This window comes from Drosophila novamexicana, unplaced genomic scaffold (assembly GCF_003285875.2).
Source record: "Drosophila novamexicana strain 15010-1031.04,08,12 unplaced genomic scaffold, DnovRS2.1 tig00000008-arrow-pilon, whole genome shotgun sequence".
In the NCBI taxonomy this organism is placed as follows: Eukaryota; Metazoa; Arthropoda; class Insecta; order Diptera; family Drosophilidae; genus Drosophila; species Drosophila novamexicana.
The window spans coordinates 6710074-6727793 of NW_020824765.1; positions in this window are offsets into that span (position 1 = coordinate 6710074).

Genomic DNA, 17720 nt, shown 5'->3' on the forward strand with positions numbered 1-17720 from the left:
TGTTTGAAGTGTGCCCCCAATAAATGACGCCAGTTGTGCGTATTTTGCAGTGATCCAATTTCAAAACAAAAGGTTTCTGATTACATGCGTTATTTAAAGCGCAAACGCAGCCAAGTGCTTAATGATTAAAAGGCCACACACACAGCAGGGCAGAGCGGTCAGTTTGTCAGCTTGTCAGTCTGTCAGTCTGTCGTCAGTTCGTCAGTCTGTCAATCGTTCATATTTTGGCATAATATTCGCATTAATGCGCACTTATGCATTTCAATAATAAAAGCCCAGCATTTAACGGTCGAGTGCGCGCATTTTAATGCACAACAACTCAAACAGACTGCAGATAAGAGATAAAAGAGTAGATACCTCATACTACCCGTTGTATGCGCCGTTATCCTGCCGGGCCAGCCAGGCAGCTGCTTCCTTGCAACGTTATTTCCTGTGCGCTGCGTGACCAATTTCAACTGCCGCAAGTGCTCGGGGCTCCTGGCTAACTGCTGCGACTGGACTCTCTCAGGCGTCCATTATATAAATGCGCTTTTAATAATATCATACACCCTACTAGACCGTGTATGTCTCTGTGTGTGTGTGTGTGTCTGTGTGTGTTTGTCTGCGTGTGTGTGTGCTTGTGTATCCTGGGTATATTTGCATTGGCCATAATTGTGAATGAGTCTGCGTTAAGCCAGTATAATTTAGATTGCAGCTACAGATACAGATACTTGGGTAGAGATACAGATACAAAGTTGCAAGCCGCACTAGCGCATGCCAATTAAACCAAAACTGTAGAAAAGTGCACATGGTTTTTCAGTTTATGTTAATTTAATACCCTTCCAGAGGGCCCCACAAAACTGAGGGAGTTTAATTTGATTCAATGGAAATATGTATGTACAATGTATGAAGTTATATGCGTTGCGTTTGCTTTGTAAGCTACTTGCCCTGGCTTCAATCTGATTTAATAACAACTTTTGAATACCCTACTGTTTATTGCAGGCAATATATTATAAGTTAATCTACTAACTATTTTATGTAGGAAGTTTTGCTTAAAAAAGGTTTTGTGTATATATTTCGGTTTCTAAGTATTTCCTAACCAAACTGAAGACTTTGAAGCAGCATCTACATAAGAATAGTTTATTAGATAGATCTTAGAGATTTGGGTATATAATATGCAAAATATTGCATAACCAACCTAGGCTAAGTTTTATCTTATATATATAGACTAGTTAGACTAGTTTCCTTAGTAGCAAGCAGACAGTCATTTCTTTGTCGACACGGACAGATCGAACATATATTTATCTATATACTTTTCCAATGCACCTAACCAATCTAGCTAAAGTTTTATCAAGATATCTAAATGGACAGTCAGATAAAGAGACAGTCAATACTATGTCAATACGGATACGGATCAAGTATATATATATATATATCTGCAGTTTATGTCAATCACAAAGCTGCAAGTGTATTTAAAGGTCGCCAGTTGAAAGTTGACTCTTTGTTGCTTTTCATAGTATTTTGTTTTTAATTAAATTTTTGTTTTTCTTTTTTGCTCTTGCCATCAATCAAAGCAGTGAGTCCTCAATTAATGGCCATTAAATTGGCATTAATCATTCAGCCGCACAGCACGTTTCATATGCCCAGCGAGGACTGCATATAAGACCCTTCTCTAGCGCCTCCAATATGTATGGCTCCGAAATAAAGCGACGACTATTTTTTAATTAAATTCCAATGCAGGTTGTTGCGTTGATGCTGATGCTGATGCCGCTCTGACGGTTTCATGTAAATTCAATATAAATATTTAAGTATTTGCCACATGCTCATTTTTAACAGCACCTGCAGCCGCTGCCCCTAGCTCTATTCCTCTTCCTTCCGCCTGTGGCAAATCAAACAGCGTAAGAGTCTCGCGTCCAACTGGCTTGCCCCCTGGACTCGCCCAAGCCCGGCCATGTGGCACCGTGTCCCCTCGTCTGTTCTTTTGCATAAGCAAATACGCGCTGTCCAAAATACACGTGAGGTTTTTCGTGTTGTTTCTGCTGGCATGGTCCCTGCATGAATAACGACTCCGGAGCGGCAACTGCCCTCCAGTTGTTGAGCTGCTGATGAGTACTTCACATCCACAACCGCTTCCCCCTCTCTTTCTCTCGCCATCTCTGTCTCACTGGTCTCGTGCACAGTTCATGGTTCAATGACAAGCAACTTTGAGTGGACAAAACCAACACACACACACATACACACATGTAAACACACAAGAGCAGCCGTTAGCCGTTTGCATTTAGTTCTTGCCTGGTGCCGGCTATTTGTCTGCGGTTTGGAGCTGTTGACACGCCCACACACACACACACACACATGCATACGCCCCATTCTCGTTACTCCCCCATCTGTAGTTTATGTCAAACCTTTAATTATGCACAATTTTTGTCCGTTACCAAACATTAGGGCCTGGTTTATGTTTCTGTTAGCTCAGACTCAGCCATGTGAGCAAAATAATGAATGAAAAACAAATGAAAATAAAAATATGAACAATATTTAAATTGGCGAAAGCTGACCTTAAATTGTTAAACAAAAAATGTATGGCATAAAAATATGTAAAAATACAAACTAAATTCAATTTATTAAGCATATTTAACGGAATAAATTATGTTTAATATGTTTTAGCCGCGATTTCGGGATATTAAGATAAAAATTTTTTTAAAATATTTGCATGCATTATCAACATTTTTGGGTTTGCCTTATAAGATAGAAATGTTTTGTTCCCTCAAATGCGAAAGGAGAAATAAAATATAATCAGAAAAAATTGTCAGAGTAATATTCTGTCTTTATTACTTAGTAAAGTGTTTTGTGCTGGTTTCTCAGATATTTTCTCAAAGTGAAAGCTGGAAAAATGTATTCAATTTGCATTAAATGCGTTAACTATATTCTTTATTACATTTATAATTAACACGAATTAACATTAATTAAACGTATTCAATAAAAATAACAAATTATATATGACTTGACGTTTGTTGAACTTTGTGTTTGTTGATTTCAATTATTTCTCGTAAAAGTATTTAATGTGTATTACTTTGGGCAAAGTCACAAAGTCAAACAAACATATAACAAGGCTAATTAAAATATTGTTTTATCAACTGACAAAAAAGCTATCGAAAGCAAAAACAATTGATTATAAATAATTTGATAGTTTGTTCAAAACATTAAACGATCAAAGGCCAAATGGCTTTTTAATTTTTTATTTAAATTGCGTTCATGCAAATATTTATGTTTTTTATGAAAGTTAATTTAATATTATTTTGCTTTATGCATTTTATAATATGTTTTGACTCAGCGGTTTTGTGCCCCCTTGTCTTGACTGGCCCCTAGGTTCAGTTTATATTTTATTTGCAGTGCTGGTTACTCAAGTCCTTTGGCACCCCAATAAAATATTCGCTTGGCCGTTTTTATCTTGCCTAACGAAGTGGAACTTGCGTGCGGCAAGTAATAAGTTAAAAAACAAGTACAAGGAGGCCGCAGTCAAGAGTGCCTCGCTTGTCAGATACCCTGTACTCTCTCGCATAACTTGTTTGCCATTTTTATGAATTCAAGTAATGCTAAAAGGCTTTGATAGTAACAGATTGTATGTCTGATTTATCGCCTTTCTATGCGATTTTCAAAAGTTTAAGTATTTTTATAGCCTTTCTATGCAATTTTCATGACTTGAACAGACATGAATCTAACATACATTTTAATATAACATAAATAATAATAATAATAAAAAATATCGAAATCATGTCGGCAATCAAAGGAAAAGTTCGAGCCGTAATTTCAAAGAATCTTGGGGTAAGATTTGGACATGAATTTCGACTAAAAAATCGGTGTCGAGATTTGAATGCCAGATTAATCTAAAGGGAAAACCATAAAGAAAAAGCCAAACTTCGTGAAAATCGGATGAGATTTGGCCGCGTTATGGGGGTGGTTATTTTTGACCCATGTCTATATACGAATCTTGGGGTAAGATTTGGACATGAATTTCGACCAAAAAATCGGTGTCGAGATTTGAATGATACATTAATCTAGACGGAAAACCATGAAGAAAAAGCCAAACTTCGTGGAAATCAGATGAGATTTGACCGAGTTATGGGGGTGGTAATTTTTGACCCATGTCTAGATACGAATCTTGGGGTAAGATTTGGACATGAATTTCGACTAAAAAATCGGTGTCGAGATTTGAATGCCAGATTAATCTTGAGGGAAAACCATGAAGAAAACGCCAAGCTTCGTGAAAATCGGATGAGATTTGACCGAGATATGGGTGTGGTCATTTTTGACCCATGTCTATATACGAATCTTGGGGTAAGATTTGGACATGAATTTCGACTAAAAAATCGGTGTTCAGATTTGAATGCCAGATTAATCTAGAGGGAAAACCATGAAGAAAACGCCAAGCTTCGTGAAAATCGGATGAGATTTGACCGAGTTATGGGGGTGGTAATTTTTGACCCATGTCTATATACGAATCTTGGGGTAAGATTTGGACATGAATTTCGACCAAAAAATCGGTGTCGAGATTTGAATGCCACATTAATCTAGAGGGAAACCCATGAAGAAAAAGCCAAACTTCGTGGAAATCGGATGAGATTTAACCTAGTTATGGGGGTGGTAATTTTTGACCCATGTCTATATACGAATCTTGGGGTAAGATTTGGACATGAATTTCGACTAAAAAAACCGGTGTTCAGATTTGCATGCCAGATTAATCTAGAGGGAAACCCATGAAGAAAACGCCAAGCTTCGTGAAAATCGGATGAGATTTGACCGAGTTATGGGGGTGGTAATTTTTGACCCATGTCTATATACGAATCTTGGGGTAAGATTTGGACATGAATTTCGACCAAAAAATCGGTGTCGAGATTTGAATGCCACATTAATCTAGAGGGAAACCCATGAAGAAAAAGCCAAACTTCGTGGAAATCGGATAAGATTTAACCGAGTTATGGGGGTGGTAATTTTTGACCCATGTCTATATACGAATCTTGGGGTAAGATTTGGACATGAATTTCGACCAAAAAATCGGTGTCGAGATTTGAATGCCACATTAATCTAGAGGGAAACCCATGAAGAAAAAGCCAAACTTCGTGGAAATCGGATGAGATTTAACCGAGTTATGGGGGTGGTAATTTTTGACCCATGTCTATATACGAATCTTGGGGTAAGATTTGGACATGAATTTCGACTAAAAAAACCGGTGTTCAGATTTGCATGCCAGATTAATCTAGAGGGAAAACCATGAAGAAAACGCCAAGCTTCGTGAAAATCGGATGAGATTTGACCGAGTTATGGGGGTGGTAATTTTTGACCCATGTCTATATACGAATCTTGGGGTAAGATTTGGACATGAATTTCGACTAAAAAATCGGTGTTCAGATTTGCATGCCAGATTAATCTAGAGGGAAAACCATGAAGAAAACGCCAAGCTTCGTGAAAATCGGATGAGATTTGACCGAGATATGGGGGTGGTCATTTTTGACCCATGTCTAGATACGAATCTTGGGGTAAGATTTGGACATGAATTTCGACCAAAAAATCGGTGTTCAGATTTGAATGCCAGATTAATCTAGAGGGAAAACCACGAAGAAAAAGCCAAACTTCGTGAAAATCGGATGAGATTTGGCCGAGATATGGGGGTGGTCATTTTTGACCCATGTCTATATACGAATCTTGGGGTAAGATTTGGACATGAATTTCGACTAAAAAATCGGTGTCGAGATTTGAATGCCAGATTAATCTAGAGGGAAAACCATGAAGAAAACGCAAAGCTTCGTGAAAATCGGATGAGATTTGACCGAGATATGGGGGTGGTCATTTTTGACCCATGTCTATATACGAATCTTGGGGTAAGATTTGGACATGAATTTCGACTAAAAAATCGGTGTTCAGATTTGCATGCCAGATTAATCTAGAGGGAAAACCATGAAGAAAACGCCAAGCTTCGTGAAAATCGGATGAGATTTGACCGAGATATGGGGGTGGTCATTTTTGACCCATGTCTAGATACGAATCTTGGGGTAAGATTTGGACATGAATTTCGACCAAAAAATCGGTGTTCAGATTTGAATGCCAGATTAATCTAGAGGGAAAACCACGAAGAAAAAGCCAAACTTCGTGAAAATCGGATGAGATTTGGCCGAGATATGGGGGTGGTCATTTTTGACCCATGTCTATATACGAACCTTGGGGTAAGATTTGGACATGAATTTCGACTAAAAAATCGGTGTCGAGATTTGAATGCCAGATTAATCTAGAGGGAAAACCATGAAGAAAACGCCAAGCTTCGTGAAAATCGGATGAGATTTGACCGAGATATGGGGGTGGTCATTTTTGACCCATGTCTATATACGAATCTTGGGGTAAGATTTGGACATGAATTTCGACTAAAAAATCGGTGTTCAGATTTGAATGCCAGATTAATCTAGAGGGAAAACCATGAAGAAAACGCCAAGCTTCGTGAAAATCGGATGAGATTTGACCGAGTTATGGGGGTGGTAATTTTTGACCCATGTCTATATACGAATCTTGGGGTAAGATTTGGACATGAATTTCGACCAAAAAATCGGTGTCGAGATTTGAATGCCACATTAATCTAGAGGGAAACCCATGAAGAAAAAGCCAAACTTCGTGGAAATCGGATGATATTTAACCGAGTTATGGGGGTGGTAATTTTTGACCCACGTCTATATACGAATCTTGGGGTAAGATTTGGACATGAATTTCGACCAAAAAATCGGTGTCGAGATTTGAATGCCACATTAATCTAGAGGGAAACCCATGAAGAAAAAGCCAAACTTCGTGGAAATCGGATGAGATTTAACCGAGTTATAGGGGTGGTAATTTTTGACCCATGTCTATATACGAATCTTGGGGTAAGATTTGGACATGAAATTCGACTAAAAAATCGGTGTTCAGTTTTGAATGCCAGATTAATCTAGAGGGAAAACCATGAAGAAAATGCCAAACTTCGTGGAAATCGGATGAGATTTGACCGAGTTATGGGGGTGGTAAATTTTGACCCATGTCTATATACGAATCTTGGGGTAAGATTTGGACATGAATTTCGACCAAAAAATCGGTGTCGAGATTTGAATGCCAGATTAATCTAGAGGGAAAACCACGAAGAAAAAGCCAAACTTCGTGGAAATCGGATGAGATTTAACCGAGTTATGGGGGTGCTAATTTTTGACCCATGTCTATATACGAATCTTGGGGTAAGATTTGGACATGAATTTCGACTAAAAAATCGGTGTTCAGATTTGCATGCCAGATTAATCTAGAGGGAAAACCATGAAGAAAACGCCAAGCTTCGTGAAAATCGGATGAGATTTGACCGAGATATGGGGGTGGTCATTTTTGACCCATGTCTAGATACGAATCTTGGGGTAAGATTTGGACATGAATTTCGACCAAAAAATCGGTGTTCAGATTTGAATGCCAGATTAATCTAGAGGGAAAACCACGAAGAAAAAGCCAAACTTCGTGAAAATCGGATGAGATTTGGCCGAGATATGGGGGTGGTAATTTTTGACCCATGTCTATATACGAATCTTGGGGTAAGATTTGGACATGAATTTCGACTAAAAAATCGGTGTCGAGATTTGAATGCCAGATTAATCTAGAGGGAAAACCATGAAGAAAACGCCAAGCTTCGTGAAAATCGGATGAGATTTGACCGAGATATGGGGGTGGTCATTTTTGACCCATGTCTATATACGAATCTTGGGGTAAGATTTGGACATGAATTTCGACTAAAAAATCGGTGTTCAGATTTGAATGCCAGATTAATCTAGAGGGAAAACCATGAAGAAAACGCCAAGCTTCGTGAAAGTCGGATGAGATGTGACCGAGTTATGGGGGTGGTAATTTTTGACCCATGTCTATATACGAATCTTGGGGTAAGATTTGAACATGAATTTCGACCAAAAAATCGGTGTCGAGATTTGAATGCCACATTAATCTAGAGGGAAACCCATGAAGAAAAAGCCAAACTTCGTGGAAATCGGATGAGATTTAACCGAGTTATAGGGGTGGTAATTTTTGACCCATGTCTATATACGAATCTTGGGGTAAGATTTGGACATGAAATTCGACTAAAAAATCGGTGTTCAGATTTGAATGCCAGATTAATCTAGAGGGAAAACCATGAAGAAAATGCCAAACTTCGTGGAAATCGGATGAGATTTGACCGAGTTATGGGGGTGGTAAATTTTGACCCATGTCTATATACGAATCTTGGGGTAAGATGTGGACATGAATTTCGACCAAAAAATCGGTGTCGAGATTTGAATGCCAGATTAATCTAGAGGGAAAACCACGAAGAAAAAGCCAAACTTCGTGGAAATCGGATGAGATTTAACCGAGTTATGGGGGTGCTAATTTTTGACCCATGTCTATATACGAATCTTGGGGTAAGATTTGGACATGAATTTCGACTAAAAAATCGGTGTTCAGATTTGCATGCCAGATTAATCTAGAGGGAAAACCATGAAGAAAACGCCAAGCTTCGTGAAAATCGGATGAGATTTGACCGAGATATGGGGGTGGTCATTTTTGACCCATGTCTAGATACGAATCTTGGGGTAAGATTTGGACATGAATTTCGACCAAAAAATCGGTGTTCAGATTTGAATGCCAGATTAATCTAGAGGGAAAACCACGAAGAAAAAGCCAAACTTCGTGAAAATCGGATGAGATTTGGCCGAGATATGGGGGTGGTAATTTTTGACCCATGTCTATATACGAATCTTGGGGTAAGATTTGGACATGAATTTCGACTAAAAAATCGGTGTCGAGATTTGAATGCCAGATTAATCTAGAGGGAAAACCATGAAGAAAACGCCAAGCTTCGTGAAAATCGGATGAGATTTGACCGAGATATGGGGGTGGTCATTTTTGACCCATGTCTATATACGAATCTTGGGGTAAGATTTGGACATGAATTTCGACTAAAAAATCGGTGTTCAGATTTGAATGCCAGATTAATCTAGAGGGAAAACCATGAAGAAAACGCCAAGCTTCGTGAAAGTCGGATGAGATGTGACCGAGTTATGGGGGTGGTAATTTTTGACCCATGTCTATATACGAATCTTGGGGTAAGATTTGAACATGAATTTCGACCAAAAAATCGGTGTCGAGATTTGAATGCCACATTAATCTAGAGGGAAACCCATGAAGAAAAAGCCAAACTTCGTGGAAATCGGATGAGATTTAACCGAGTTATAGGGGTGGTAATTTTTGACCCATGTCTATATACGAATCTTGGGGTAAGATTTGGACATGAAATTCGACTAAAAAATCGGTGTTCAGATTTGAATGCCAGATTAATCTAGAGGGAAAACCATGAAGAAAATGCCAAACTTCGTGGAAATCGGATGAGATTTGACCGAGTTATGGGGGTGTTAAATTTTGACCGATGTCTATATACGAATCTTGGGGTAAGATTTGGACATGAATTTCGACCAAAAAATCGGTGTCGAGATTTGAATGCCAGATTAATCTAGAGGGAAAACCACGAAGAAAAAGCCAAACTTCGTGGAAATCGGATGAGATTTAACCGAGTTATGGGGGTGGTAATTTTTGACCCATGTCTATATACGAATCTTGGGGTAAGATTTGGACATGAATTTCGACTAAAAAATCGGTGTTCAGATTTGCATGCCAGATTAATCTAGAGGGAAAACCATGAAGAAAACGCCAAGCTTCGTGAAAATCGGATGAGATTTGACCGAGATATGGGGGTGGTCATTTTTGACCCATGTCTAGATACGAATCTTGGGGTAAGATTTGGACATGAATTTCGACTAAAAATCGATGTTCAGATTTGAATGCCAGATTAATCTAGAGGGAAAACCATGAAGAAAACGCCAAGCTTCGTGAAAATCGGAGGTGAAAGTTGACGCCTCTAGCGGTCAGGAATCTGATCACATCTATTAATATCGACCTTTTGATCCAGATTAAACACTTGAAGGAGCGCTTGCTGTCTGCCACAGTTTTATCACGCCCATTTTGAACCCTTAAATGGGCATAGGGTACAAAAAAATTACGTTAATTTTTGTTGAGTTTTATGTACGCTTGACAATGGCCTTAACTACAAGCTGTAAAGTCAGGGTTCAGTCGGGACTGAATGCCGCTATAGACGTTGCCCCTAAATGAGTAGTTAATTTCATGGCATTTGGGCCGAAAAGTCTAAACTCATTAAACCATTTGGAATGGCAGTCAGAAATTAAATGGCAGGGCTTACAACAGATTTCCACTCGACCATAATTCAACCGTTGTGTGGGTATGTGTGTGTGTGTGTGTGTGCGTGTTGGCGTGTATTGCTGTGGGCGTGGCAGCGCCTGTCAACGTTTAAATTGCGGTTGCAACCAACAAAAATGAATAAGTGGGCGTCCAGCATTTCGGATGCAACATTTTAAATGATTTCCATGTAACTGCTGCTGCTGCTGCTGCTTCTGTTGTTGTTGCATGCAACTCGCTACCGCATGCAATTTGCCGTGCAGGGCACACAGGACACACAGGATACAGGACCCAGGGCACTGAATATACTGGGGCATGCCACACACAATGCCAGCCACGTTGACCAATCCAGCAAATGAACAACGTCCACTGGCCGTTCAATGTCCACACTTTTCACATTTGTGCTGTTCATATTTCATTCTCAATGACGCTGACAGGACAATGCGGTAAGCGAGCCGTATGCGGCGACTCCCGGCTATGTGCCCCAATCTATCAATGTGTGGGTGTGTGTGTGTGTGAGTCGTTTGCATGTTGCAACTGTGTGGGTGTGTGCGTGGGTATGCGTGTGTGGGCGACGCTTGCTTACACTGATTCCAACTGATGAAGTTGGCATTTTATGTGCGGTTGCCGGGACACATTCAGCAGGACACGCAGCCGGGCCGCATTGTTTATCGCCAACAGCAGACGGCAACTGTTGACCACGCCACGACCACGCCCACGTCCACGCCTACGCCCACACAGCCGCCTCTGGTGATGCAACACTGTTGTTGCTGCATTAATCAAAAGTTCAGTGTCAACAAAAGTGATTTTTCATGTGCACAAAAATTTTCGTTCATAATTAAAAATAAATAAATAAAAATCGAGCAATTGGAAAAAGAAGAGAAATATATAGGGAGAAGCCTTCACAATGAATGAGTGAATAAATGAATGAATGAGGGAGTGCATGCACAAGGATAACAGTTGAGACAACGCATATGTTATTGGCAAACGGAAACAAGACTCCTGCTTATTGTATACCTGGCTGCCTGGCTGGCTGCCTGGCTGGCTGCCTGCCTGCCTGGCAGCTGACAGTTCTTATCCTCACACATTTCTTTTTCGAGCTGCAAATCGAGCGGATATGCGCAGGAAACCTCAAACACACACACATAGACACTCACACGCAGCTTGCCCTCAATTTCGATTCATCTTTGGGCTTCGCATTTGTTCCTTTAGCTGTAACTGAGCAGCAGGTGATATACCTAACGATTTCCGGCTTATGATTTGACTTTTCCCTTGAACTGATGGCCCCCATTCTGCTCTCCGTTGGCTATCATTTATAGGGTATTTGCATCAGCAGCTGCTTCTTCATATTGCCCGTATTTGCAGCTCGGACTGCCTCATACATCATGCCAATCAAATTGTCGCACACACACACAATCATTGCTGGAGAGTTATTAATTGAAGCCATTGACCTGGACGCCTGTCCTCTTCAAATTTATGAGGCCCAATTGTTAATAACTCTAATGGCACTTGAGCGAGCACAGCCGAGCCGTGGCCGTGGCTGTGGCCAGGGCTGTGGCTTGCTGTGACTCTGGCTGTTGTGAAGGTAATAAGAAAAGTTTAACTTTATGATTTCTTGCTTAGCAGAGAGCAACAACAAGGAAAGTGCTAACAAGAACAGCATCGGGCTGAGTGGGCGGCCCATGCGTCGTATACTTGTTTTGTTGCTATTTTTGGGCACGGGCACAATAAAAGCATAAAGTGACAACAAAGCGGCAAACAACAAAATAAATAAATCACAACAAAAGCAGGCACACACACACAAGCGCTCACACATAATAATGGCACATAATAATGGCACAACAACAAGGAAAAAATTAAAGTAAATGGAAAAACAAGCTGTATTATATGCCACAAAATACCCCGTAGGAAAAAGTGCTATTGTGCATAAAATAAAAATTAAAAAGGAATAATATAATTTTTTGTTCTTAGCCCTTGCTCAGTAAGATTCTGAGTTATGTTTAGTTGTTTAAGAAAAAATAAAAATTTTTAAGGCATGTCAACTTTTAACTTTATATAAACAACCAAATTGGCTGTAAAAAGGGGCATAGCTGGCCGGACAGGCTAATAAAATATTTTAAAAATAATATATACAAAATTAATAATATAAAAAAATAAATTAAGCATCGTGTTGGTGATGCTATTATAAATAATTGTATTCTAATTAGTCCTCTTGCATTGAATTTTTATATTCTTATGTATTAAATAATAATATTAAATGATTTGGCTGATACTCGTTTTGTCGACCATTAATAAATAAACAATAATATAAAATAACTATATTATTTGTATATTCAATAAAATTTTATTACTTTCATGTGCATATTAAATTTCAAAATAAATAATGATAATAAATAAGCCGACATATTCCAAGTTTCGTGCGCTTGGCTCTTATAGTTCCTCGGCTCTAAGCATCTTAACAGACAGACACACACACACACACACACACACACACTTACACAATTGCACACACACTATAAGATGACTGCTCTTTACGTGTGTTTACTTTACAGGGTAAATTTTGTCTGCTTTTTTATTCATTTTATCGTTGACTGGGTATAAATGGCACCAACAATAACAAGCATAGCGAAACTTTTAGTTGTCCTGAGCTTTTGTTCTTGCGCGTCCTTTTGCCATGTGCACGCGATTCATATTTTTCCAAGGCAGGCGCCTGCCTTCATATGCGAAGCAGCTTATTGTAGTCCGATTTTTGTTGAAGGTATTGTTGTTGTTGTTGCTGTTGGCATTTATTGTACGCCAGTTTGACACAATGCACAACAAGGTGGGCGTAGACAGGTCCTGAGCTGAAGTTGCCCAAAGAAAAAAAAAAACGGAAACTTTGTCATTGTTAGGTTGTTTTGTGGGTCTCCGTACGGCTGCTGCTGTTAAGCATTTCCGGCTTTTATTGTTCTTAAGCTCGGCCCACCACTAAACGTTCATCATTGCGCACAGTTTTCATTTCCTTTTTGCTTTGTTTGCTTTCATTTCTTGCTTTCATTTTGGGTTAGAACTGGATTCGCACAGACGGCATCGACTTGGTGTCGTTGCACGTTGAAATATTTATGTAGCTGCTTGTTAATTTATAGTGTGCCTCTTTGCCTGAGCGGCAAAATAAACAAAAATGCGACCTGCTCAATAGACTTTGTGCCGTCAGCCATGGCAATAGCCATCGCCACTTGTGCATGTCCTGCTCATTATAGCCTAGCGCCTCTTGGTCCTCCAGTAACCCGGCATAGCATATTTGCATGTCTCAGAGCAAATCACCTTAGGACCAAAAACATCACGAATTTCTCACAAAAGTTTACATCAATTTTCGTGAAAATTTACGAGCTGCGAGCTGTGTGTAAAGTTTTTGTTGCCCTCCCCCTTTTATTTATTTTTTCTCTTGTAGTCCTCTGTGTTATGCGAAATTTACGATACAATAAATTTTGTCAAACATTTGAAGTTGTAGCGCAGCCGAGACCCAGAGGAGTTTTTCTTTGTTTTCTGTTTTTTTTTTTCGGGTTTTCGGGTTTGATAAGCCATTAGTCAAAATGACAAACGTTTTAGGTTGATTTAAATTGCAAAGATTTACAATGCACACGGTTAAGGCTATTGAGATTGAGTATAAGTACCAGCACTTGTGGGCGTTGTGAGTTGAGATTGTATAGGCTCAACCCATAAGCCATAACCGATAACAAATCAATCGAAACATGTGGCAGTTGAAAGCAATCCATTTGCGTATACCCTGTAAAAGGATTGAGGGCATAATGTGTAACAACTGCAGAAATTGACACTCTGACAGTGAAACTGAAAGTCAGTTTAAGCTGTCTTCAATGCAATCTTAATTCAGGATTTGTTCTTAATTATGAGTATCTATCATGAAGGTTGCTGGTTCGAATCTCAACACGGCTTCTGCCTAAAATATGGTTTAAGTCTTAGATTACAGTTATAAATGTATTTTATTTACCGTAAATACATTTCAAATTCAATTTATTAAACAAAATATGATCTTGAAAGTCTAATGTAAATCACAGACACACATTTGAATTGACATATCTGATATATCAAGTATTTTTAATTAATGATCATTAGCATAGGTCTCTTCACAGGAGCCACCCCAGCCGGGTACTTGGATAAGCCAGGTTAACAAAGAAAGAAGTCCTTATAATTAATTTAAAGTATGTTAAGCCCCTTATTGTAGAGCTTCGGCAATACGCAAAGTATTAACAATTTAACTAATGAAAGCAATCGAAATGAAAAGCATGGGTCGAAGTCTTTAGAAGACTTTTTGGCACGTTATATAAACATTTTTGATATGCACATTTTTATTTATAAAACGAGACAAGTTTTAGAGGTTAGAGGTCTTTGATCCATTGCTCACATATATTTTTCAGTATGGAACTAACACATATTCACATAGTTTACGAGTTGTTCAACTTGAATGTGCATTAAAGCGTTTGTCGATAACAAGTGCCTAGAGGTAATTGTTGGTTGTACTTTGAATAAGCATGCAGTATTTGCATTTATAGCAAAATGGAAAGCCAACACACACCCACGCACACACTCACTAGTTATTTATCTCCACATATCAATTGCCATAATATTTTGGAGGACGCTTTTAGCTCGCTGATGCCTAAAAAATTCAAAAGCCGCTTTCGCGCAAATTTTGCCCAAAGGGCCGGCGTCTCGCACACGGGGCCTACAAATCGCATTTGGGCATTACGAGAGGTACGCCAGAATATTTCGCATTTCACATTCAATGCTTACCCCAGACATTTTTCACTATTTTTTTTGTCGTTTCCTGGTTTGTTTTTTTTTTCTCTGTGTGTGTTTGTTTTTGTTTTTGCTCGCGGCGGCGTCCGCAGCAGCCAGCCAAAAATGTTGCACTATCCCCATTTAGTATTTTTTTTTTTTTGTGCTGTTTGCATTTTGAGGGATCCTTTTTTTGTGTGTGTTGCATGCGAAACGGTTTCATATCCTGCACTGGGGCAATTAAGTTCGTAATCTGAGCGACATCTGGGCTGCATTCGATGTGCCACACACAACAAGGACAACAACAGCGCAGATTTTTCTGTATGCCGTGCTTTTCAATATTTCCTCGACTATTTCATTCGAATCAGTTTTGTTTCATTTTTGTTTTTTTTTTTTTGGGGCGTTGTTTGGGCAGGAGGTCGGCTCCAAGAGGCAAATGGCAGCATTGTTTACAGCTTGTTATTAACTCTATCGAATGCGAGCGTAGCTTTTTTTTTTTGCTGCTGGCTTCAACTGCTGTGAGCTACGTGATTTAAATGAAGAGCCGTAAATTTGCTAAAAGCTTCGCTACGCAATTGGCGTGGATCATTGGCTCAATTGCGTGTAATTCAAGCAAGATTTAAGAGAATCGGAACTGATATCGAAAGCCAATCGTTGAATAATACAGAAAGAGAAAACACTTTATAATTAAATGTATATATTAACATTAAATACTACGATACAAGAACAGTTCTTTCATCCTTGCCCTAAAGGCAGCTACATTTATATAACGTTTGGCTATAGTTCGATTAACAATTTGCTAACTTAATTTTATTATTAATTGTATTTTCCGTTTTACACGCAATTCATAAGAGAATTAACAAAATAAAATAAATTAAAATAAAGTCTGTATTACGTCCCAGTTTTAAAATTAATTTTAATAGCAAATCAACTCCTAAAAAATGTTCATTAAAAATTAAAGAACAAACATCAATTCCAGTTTCTAAAATATTGTTAGAAATATTTTTTGCCATAGCCCAATTTATAAATCAGCTTATTTGTAATAATTCATAAGCTATATATAAATAAATAAATTGTTAGAAAGCCGAAACTTTCATGTAACCAGAAAAATAGAAATACAATAAAGCCGTTTAATAAATAATATAATATAAAAAAAAAAAAACATTAATAATAATTTAGTAAAAGGTTGAACAGTTTGTACTTTGAATTAATTATAAAATTGATCATTCATAGCTGTGAAATAATAGAAACTTTAAAGAATACATTTCTTAAATGGTATTTCAATAATTTAATGGTAAAATACAAAAAATACAAATAGTAATTGTGACCAGTAAACTTATAAAAAACTATTAATTGTTTTGCTTAATGAAAAAGTAAAATAATAATATTTGTATTGTTATAAATGTGAAACGCAATGAAAAATGAAGCACCTTTCTAGACTTTTCCAGGCGCAAGTTGCCAAAATGAATGATTCAATAATCAACTAGTTAAACCCTTTAATGGATTTTCTTCGTTTGGCTGTCAGTTGTGAGACGATGATTGATGTGTAAAGTGCAGCTTAAGGGCTGCTCACTTGACTTGGCTTGACTTTCATATGGTAGATGGAATGTACTTGGAGTGCATATGAATGCTGGCGATTGATATCAGTTACGCTTCGCTCAAAGGCAGCTGCATTTTGCGGGCTAACCAGCACGCAGCTTGGCATTTGCATTGTTAACTGCGCGCCTAGACACGCACACACAGTCTGGGAGAGTGTGTGTGTGTGTGTGTGCGTGAGCGTGTGTTAACAAAAGTCGTCCTGCTGCTGCTCTCCATAGCTGTCTTTCACCTTGTCCATTAACTGCTGTGAAAATCTGTTGGCCGAACAACCGAATGGCCGACTGCTCGACAGCTGCTTGGATATTTAGAGGAGTCAGCCTTGCAAAAACATCCTTTGCATACCCTGCAGCCCATAAAAACTCATTAAAATGGGTTGCATCAGCTGCTGCAAGTGTAGGTAGCAGGTTGTTACGAGCTCTGAGGTTTGTGTGAGCCTATTCAGTGGCCCGGACTCTGGACAAGACCAAATGGAAGTAAGTATTTCAATGCCCACATAGGTGAGATATATATGATTTGGGATGTAGGTTTTCCAATACTTTTAACAAATAAAGTTTTACACAAATTTTGTAAACATCCCATAATAAAAACGAAGCAGTCTGTGCATCTTTTCCGATTTGGAGACTATAAAAACTACATATGTTAGGCTTAGTATCATGGTTCTGGCATACCCACTTCTTTATATATAGTATAACCACAATAACAGTGGACCACTTAAGACAAAGTTTCCTTACAGGGTATCTGCTAGTCGCTTGGTGTATATTTGCTTCTTTTTTGTGCCGTTTATGCCTAGGATGTGCGTTGTAGATGCAGCTGTCGCTGCGGCTCTGACTACGTACGCATACACACACACACACACACACACACACACACACACACACACACTGACACACGCACACACTCACACAAAGATGCACACGCACACAGAAGCCAGCGACCACACATAGCTAAAGTCTGTGCCATAGCTAAAGGATTTTTATGGTTTTTCAATTGGTTCACGTGTTTTTTTTTCGGCATGTTTTGTTATTTTTTTTTTGTTTTTTTTTTTTTTTTATCACAGTGTAGGCAGCTGTCAGGCGTTGGCAGCGTTTCGCATTCGCGTGGGG